General features: G+C 37.6%; 1 protein-coding gene across 1 annotated transcript in view; it reads left to right on the top strand.

Annotated features, from left to right (window-relative positions):
* The first annotated feature begins 6,372 nt into the window (after positions 1–6,372).
* LOC110966481 (synaptosomal-associated protein 25-A-like) overlaps positions 6,373–8,612 on the top strand; it is a 58,756-nt gene continuing 56,516 nt past the window's right edge. The window contains exon 1 of the mRNA XM_022215855.2: positions 6,373–6,604. The gene's annotated coding sequence lies outside the window, so the exon portion shown is untranslated. The remainder of the gene's footprint in view (positions 6,605–8,612) is intronic.

The following is an 8,612-nucleotide window of genomic DNA, read 5'->3' as shown; positions in this document are numbered from 1 at the left end:
AACGTCTCGTGTTGTCCAGACACGGTCACATGTTGTTTAGCAAGCAGCGATATAAACTGACCATGTGAGGACACCAGCAACACAGAGTTAAGGTGAAACACTTGTTTCTTCATTTAAAACCACAACACATGAACTAAATAAAAAGTCATAGGAGGAGACAAAGATTTAGAAAGATGGATTTTAGTGGAGTTCTTTCTATCCACAGAGTGGAGCTGATGTTGAAGCGTGAGAAATGTTCTCAGATGAAGCTTTAGAGCAGGCGTTCCCTATTTTAGTAGATTGTGACCCTTCATCACAGGTTACTGATAGAAGCTGTGAGCAGTTCAACCAAAGAAAATGATATTTTTAAACAGATTTTAGAGGACTGACAAGGTACATTGATCTAGTAATTAACATGAAAAGTTAGAGAAAATTCACCCTTTAACACAGGAGAACCACAGAATCCCTTTTAAACAAAGTATTTCCATAGTGCTCTTACTAATTCACATGAATTGTTTCTCTACCAGTGCAAACCACTGTATGTCAAAAAAGCTGTAATTTTAAAGGGATAGTTCCGTTTCTTTGAAGTGAGATTTATGAGGTATGTTTTCATTTTATACTAACTGTAGATGAAGGTCAGAATGTCGTCAGTTTGGTGAATCAGACAGGAGAAGCAAAGCCATCAGTCTCCAGCTGTGGACGAGGTCAGCAGCAAAGCACGTTTCATCTAAGAAAGGGACAGAAACATAAATGCACATATACCTTCAAATAAATGCTACATTTAGAAAGTTTTTATGGATTTACCGTACCGTCAGACAGCCATTTCCAACAGTGAACTGAGGCTTTTATATTTATTAATTCACATTCTATTCATTATTTATGAGCTCTTCAAAGCCACCAGGCTATGGACTATATATGAGGATGACCAAACTGTGATGTCATCCACAGATTTCCTGAGCAGCATTTTTGAGGTTCAGTGTGGTGACTCCAACCTTCTTGGAACTGCCTGTCTCCTCATCTCTAACAGCTCATCCGAAAATTCAAACATCTGTCCTGGATGTCACCCAAAAGCAGCCACGCCCTTAGCTGTGTGTAACTTAAGGCCTTAATGCGTTTTTAAATTTTATATAAAAATTCGCCCCTTTAACAGTTCTCATAAACGGGGAAATAAGTCATCGAGACCAAAACTATCTTTTGCACCAGGCTTTAAACATTTTCAAAACTGTGCACATTTCTGCTGTAAAGTTGAGCAATTTAACATAGAGGTGTAGATTTTGGGATGTTCATAATATTTTGTAAAAAAAAAAAAAAGTTCATTCAGTGTTAACATTTTCAGAATGTACTTTTTTGCATTAAAACAAAAAGAACTATTTGGAGTTGTGGTTATTTATGCTGTGATTTTATTGGTGAAGCCCATTTGAGATCAACTTGAGCTGAACGTGGTCTCTGGTCTATGATCTCAGATGGACGTTGGACGAACTGCAGTTTTTGTTTGCTTTATTTTTCAGCACCAGAGGTTACTGCTTGCACCTTTTGACAAAAACAGTCGTTTTACTTTGAAGATGTTACCTCGATCCTTTACTTTGCTTGTGTTATGTGACTTCTGTGTTTTAAAGAGTGATTAAACTAATATGTTGAAGCAGCAAAGTCACTCAACTGAGCATCAACTCTCCTGCTCTGCAAAGTAAAATTATTGCTTTTGTGTGACTCTTAGGAGAGAATTCTGCTTCAGTTTCCAGTCAGAAGGGGCTATGTGATGTCAGTGAGGATCTTTTAAATAATGGTGCACAATCAAACCGATAATGATTTGCTTTAGGCTGGACTTTTTTTTATTTTTTACAGTAGATAAAGCATATTTTGCTCCTCATCCCGTCCATATCAGAACACTGCTGAGCTTTAAAACAGCATTAAAACAGACTAAGCAACAAGTGACTTTACTGTTGTTCTGTCTACTGCTGATAACAGACTGAATAAATATAAAACCTGTTTTTACTTTTGATCACCAAGTTCTGTCTCCACAGCCCTATTGTTGGAAAACTTTTGGAAGTTATTTTCCCATTTCTGATTACATATTAAGTGAGGATTTCACCAAGAGCACCGTTGCATTTTTTTATTCATGTGATGAAGCCTAAAAAATGAATGACATATTTAAAAGGGTCTTGCTGAACCTTTTTCGTGCTCATAACTAACAGTTAACCCACTGCTGACCCCTGCTGCACTAACAGTTACACCATCTGTAACCGATAAAAGAAATCGCTTGCAAATGAATGTCTTTTTACTGGATGTACTGTGCTGTGCATAAATTTGCACTCCGAGTCATTCTGCAAAGCACAAACATCAGAGGAGGCAAATCAGTCCTGCTTCAGTCAGTGCCAGCACGGTGAGATTCACTGTGCTCCCACTGATTACTATTGGATCATCAGTTGGGAAGGAGGTCTTTAATGGTTTCTTCAATGAGCTGGTTGCCCCACGAGGAAGAAGCCAATCCATCATCTGCTGGGATGAGATCTGATGTTAATCCGATGTCTCACGAGGTCTGAACTGGATGTTCTGCTGTGAGAAAACGAGTCTGTGAATAGTTTATGTGGAGGAAATGATGAAGACAGCAGACGTAAAGAGGAGAACAGCACCGATGAAACATCGTCATTCAGATGTGTTAAAGTGACAAGTAACAGTGAGGAGCAGCTTTAGATGGATGGAGCGGAGGAGGAAGATGATATCATCTGACATACATCACCACTAACCCTTTATTCTTTATTTCTTTACCCAGCATGCCTGTGAGTGTGACACATGATCTCACCAGAGGAACAGAAATAACCAAGTCCTCTGACCTCCTTTAAACAGGAGGCCTGATCCAAAAATGTGTTTGTGGCATCTTCACATTGTTTTGGTGAGTTTGTCTAAGATTCCTCTTATGTGGACAGTTTTCCAGAAACACTGCCTAAAACTTTGCACCAAAAATGTGCTTCAAATGTCTCAAATACTGAAAGGAACAGAGTTTATGACTATGTTCTAAAACCTAAAACTTTAAAAACATCTTTGAAGGTGCCACCGTAGAATACCAGTTAGAGGCGACCAAAGTTTCTTCTCCAGGTTTGTGTGTCTGTAAGAGTCATGCAGGAAGCCTCCATGCACTTGCAGCCCTGCCAGCCTTCATGCAGGCTCGTTTTGAAGCATAAAAATAACATTACATTATTATAAAACATTGTAAGTGTGTCCCCTGCAGCATGCCTTTTTTTTTTTTTTTTAGCTCAGCCTCTCCCTGTGTATTTTTGGTCGTACTCAGTATTCATGTATTTGATTATGTAAAGTCAAGGACTCCGGGGGCAAACAGCTGTGTGCAGCAAGGAGAATCTCAAAGAGCCTTTCTGTCTGGGGACTGAACACACTCGCGTACATGCACAGTGTATGCACGTACACCTGCACACACTGGGGGATACTAGTAGGTTTTATATTATACAGACTTACATGCAGCATCCACTGTGCTGAGAGCTGCGTATGGAATGAGAAGATTATGTCCAGATTATAGCTGTTCTAGCAGTAGGTTTATTGTTTGTCTTTCTTTTTAGATATTTTGGGTGTTCACACAGAATTCTCTCTGGTAAAGAATTCCCTGCTTTGAGTTAACATGTATGGAAGCCCATAGCTGCCACACCACAAAAATAAATAAAAACAGACTAGCATCATAACATGCAAAGTTTGTTGTAACAAGACATCTCTATGTTGTTACAAAATTAATGGTGGGGTGCAATTTTAAAAATATTAATCAGATTAATTATAGACTTTGTAATTAATTAATCGCAATTCACATTTTTGTCAAATAGCAATAAGAAATAAGAAAAAAATTTCAACTCAAATACATTTTGGTTGGCGACTGAATTGAGGAATAGACATATATGGACTTAAACAACGAAAATGTTTGTTTCACTAATATTCATCTGCATTTTTCATCTGTCTGCTACATTCACAGATTCCTGCAAACTTAAAATGCAATTATAGCGATAATATTCAACATTTTAACACATTTTGTAAACTCAAGCACTTTCAGTGTTTTGAAAAGTGGTCTATTATGGGATGGCTACACCATTAGCAGGACTGTCGTAGTTAGCTCTGGTGCTAACAGCAACATGTTTTGTATTCAGGTAATACCGTCGACTTGAAGCACTGCTGTGATTAAAAAAAAACTCTTTGTTGCACAATTTGCACACAACCACGCTTTTATCCAAGCCATTAGAATTTTTTAAAAGAAATTTTTCTGCCCAATTAGCTTAACGTGATCTTATCGCTCAATACTGTTCACCAAACTTTCTTGTGCGCTGACATCACTCCTGTGCATCTTCTTCGTGGCTGCCAAACAGACTTTAGGTTCATTACTGCCACCTATTGGGCTTGAGTGTGCATCATTGTTACCGGTGTGCCAGAAATTAGGGAACTGAGAAAGGTGCGACTAAATGTGCTATTATTTTCTTAGGTGTTATTTTTTCTGTAATTAATTAATTGAAATTAATTTATTCAAGTCCCAGCCATATACCAAATGGAAACTTATCACACTATATTAGAAAATTGTCAGCATATTGTAATAAACATTTATGCCATAATAATGTGAATATATCCTGTTATAATATGGGAAATCTCCTGCTTTAACAATAAACTTCTGATGAAATGACATTTTCTTTTTTTCTAGTGTGGCACCAACAGTCTTCCATAAAAATCTGAGGCGCTTCACTAAGAGAACACACAGAAGGTGTAGCTCCATCAACGTGCTCATTGTTTCAAATACCATCAGTGATCCATGGTTCAGTGTGTTAACTGGAAATGAGAACTAGTAAGTGAAGGTTGTGTCCCAACAGGTCAGTTTCTGCACACAGAAATGTGAGATGTTTAAAGAAGATGGAGTGAAGAAAACTACAGAAAAATGTGTGCACAGGCTGTCGTTCTTTGACTTTCTGTATTTGTGTGTCACTTTCTTCCACTGAATTATATTGTAGATTAGAACACAGATTTTTTTTGTCGTCTCTGTTCTAAAAGCAGCCATTTACTTTCACACATTTTTTTTTCTTTTATGGATTTCAGCTCCTTTGGTGGCAGGTTTTATATTTGTCTGTTTATTTTACTCACCCTGCTTTCTGAACAGTGAACAAATGAATTTCACAAAAACTAACCTGCACTTTGCCACAGTTTATTGTAAGCGAAGCGGTCCGGCAGCCAAGGTGGCTTTGAAGAGAGCTGAGCAGATTTTATTTTCTAGGTGCTGATCTGCCCTACCTTTTATCCGCTCCCTCTGACGTCAGAGGGCGCGGCCATTTTGTGAACGGTGTCAATTGTAGCAGAATGATGCAGGAAGTGAGGTCACGTAACTATCACACTAAAAGTGATCAAAAGTTGAACAAAAAATAAATGTAGCAAGACAAAAAACTCAATAAATATGAACACATTTTTTAAATGAATGACCCTTAATGTTGTTATTTGTAAGTATTTTTTATATACATATTAGCCTAAAGTCAGAGTTAAGTTGTACATCTGCAACTTGGAAGACTTAATTTCTAAAAGTAAGTGCAGCATAATTAGTGTTGTATTATATTCATACTGTTAAATCTTAGTCATTTCAAATCTGTCATCTTATGTTTAAATTTCAATATGCTGAATTATTCTATGTATGTGATTAGAATTCAATACTATTGATAATAATGTATATTAATGATCTGTTTAAGCAACCATAAGGGTTGTATTTATCACCTGGACTGATTATAAGTAGGAGAAAGCTGTTTTTGTCAAGAGTTAAGAAGAACAGCTTTTCTTTCACATAACATCAGTGACTCACACTGTTCACAGTGAAACTGACACCCTCTAAAATTGATGCATCTTGAAAAACAAAAATCATTTCACAAGGATTTTTTCACTTTCCTATTAACCTCAAAGCAAAAAGATTTTTTTAAACGCGGCCAACACTGGCAGATGATTTAAATTTGCAATATCACTGATTTACTCTGTGTGTGTGTGTGTGTGTGTGTGTGTGTGTGTGTGTGTGTGTGTGTGTGTGATATGACATGATTTAATTTGTTTATTTACTAATTCCTGCAACATGATGTATTGTTTTACAGATAATTTCTATTTGTGTTTTTGTTATAGCTTCTTATTTTTGATCAAACAAATTATCTCTATTCTGTTGTTCGTACTGTAACATTTTGTTTTGTTTTGTTTAAGAAGGAATCATACTGTATTTCTTTTCCTGCTTTTTAAGTAGTTTTATATTCCTGTGATTTTTAAAGTTGACTTTTTTATTCGTTCGTGTGATTGTGAAGCTGGAGTTAAAACATGGCGGCTTTTTCAGATGCAGCTCTGTTCATTTCTGAGTCATGAAGGTTCAGAAAAGTGAAATTTACCGTCAAAACGTTGCTTTTCTGTAAAACGTTTTAATTTGAGAACGTTAAGAGGAGGTGTGTTCGGCGTAAATGTGTGGTATTGACGGTGGTGTGCAGGAGGCGGCGTGTTTCACCGGGGACGGTCCCGTTTAACGGAGCGGCAGCGCGGACAGACATTTTCATCCTGTAACACACAGACACACAATATACAGCAACACAAGAGGAGGAAGGAGAAGAAGAAGGAGCAGAAGAAACTTGCAGAGGTACGTTTCTGTCGCTTCCTTCTTTTGTTTCTTCCCGCTATAAACAAAACGACGTCAGTTAAAGTTTGAATTATTGATCGAATCTGCATCTTTAAAGTTGTTTATCGCTGCCGAGTTCAAGTTTCTTCCAGCAGCTGTGACACGGTTTAACGTCTGTGTTTGTCACTTTTACACCACAGTGACAAGTTGTATTAATCTCCTTTACACTATAGTTTCATGGGGGAATCGAGGACAATGTTGTTTTAGTCTATCTGGGATGATTTAATGGCTGAAATAATCGAACTTTTGCTGCGTTTTGTCCCTGTATTTGGTGTTGGGGAGTCTTCGTCTTAAATATATTAGAGGATTAAAGCAGTTGTTTGTTGTGAGGATTGAATTAAAGGATAATGGAGCCTCTGTGAAGTTGTGTTTGTGGAAGCTGACTGTGTTCAGCACCACGGACAGCTCCTCTGAAACAACTCGACCTCATCTGCTGCAACTAAACACCTTTAATGAAGGACCCCGCCTCCACATTGTACTTTTACCCCAAAAAGAGGGTACAATCTGTCACCCTGCATTCTCAGTGTTGTGCTGGAAGTTTGCGAAACTGAGCAGAGTCACGAAAACACCTGAAAGTAGCTGATCAGCTTTGGAAACAGGTGAAATCACTGCAGTATTATTCACAGTGGGTTGGATTGTGCCGTTTGCTGGAGCAGACGCTGGCGTTGTTTCTGCTTGAGATCCAGAGTAATCCAAAGGTCTCACTTTCACCTCACATTGACTTCCTGTCTTAAGATGACCTAAGAAGCAGGGACTTACTGGCTATTGGGTCATTTTCATGAGTGTTTGTGTTCTGTCTTTATATCTGTACTTTGTGGCAGAAAGCAGTTAGACTCAGTCGACTCTTTTGTTCTTGTTTCTCCAGGGAAGACTTTTGCCATAAAGGCTTGAGTGCTGTGAAGTTGAGTGAGCCTAGAGTAATAAGTAATAATGAAAAATATATTTAATTTCTTCAAAACTGGAGTTAGAAGCTGCTTTCAAAAAAATGAGCAATGATAAAACATTAAATATAACAATTAAACAGTACAAAAATGACTATTAAACGTTAGAAATTGCATCAGTAAAGCACTAGACAAGACAGTATGAGACGTTAGAGGAATGCCTGGCTGTACATGTGGGTTTTTGAAGGCTTTTTAAATTGAGGCACTGTTCTGACAGTAGTGAGGAGCTTCTTCCAGAGCATAGAGGCTATAACAGTAAAAGCATTCTATGTTTTAGGTGTGGATGGTGGAATTTTTAACAGCAATTGATTTCCTGATTTGAGGACTTTACATGCAGAATAGGGAGCTACTACAGATGAACTGTGCAGGCCTGGCATACAACGGCAAGTTGAGGCTGACTGTATTTAATAAATGTTTTTATATTTCAAAGTAATTTAAATTTGTGTGAATAATAAAACTGGTTTTTTTTTTAAGAAATAGCAGGATACAAATGGTTGACTGTCCCTGTTTCCCTTCACCAGTGTTAATGTCAGAGAGGACGAAGAGCTCAGGTCGGCTCTTAAGCAGATCAACACGTGTGGTGTCATTTGACAGCCTGCTGTTGTGGGTAACCAGCAGCAAACAGGCAGATATTACAATTAGAGCAATGGACCAAATAAAACACAGCTTACATACTTCCTCAGCCTTCATTAGTTATTCTAGTTTTTCTTTCGTATGCAGTGTGTGTTATGATTTTGTCACCGCTTTATTCTTATCAAAGGAATTTTGTAAAAAAAAAAAAAAATTTTAACTAAAACACATTTATGACTTATTCCAGAACTAGAGGACATTTTACGTCCCACCCATCAAATTTCAAACAATCCATAGACAAAATACTAAAACATGCAGTTGTGTAAATTTACTTGTTCTGAGACCAAGTCTAAACAAGCTAGGGGAAAAGAATGTTTGAAAATATTTTTAAAAATATCAAATAAGTCTGGAGTTCCTCCCAAAATGCCATTTTTCTCTTGTCCCGCCCTGATGATGGC

This window comes from Acanthochromis polyacanthus, chromosome 2 (genome assembly GCF_021347895.1).
Source record: "Acanthochromis polyacanthus isolate Apoly-LR-REF ecotype Palm Island chromosome 2, KAUST_Apoly_ChrSc, whole genome shotgun sequence".
In the NCBI taxonomy this organism is placed as follows: Eukaryota; Metazoa; Chordata; class Actinopteri; family Pomacentridae; genus Acanthochromis; species Acanthochromis polyacanthus.
Note: the sequence above shows the minus strand (reverse complement) of the source record. Positions and strands in the feature narration are given on the sequence as shown.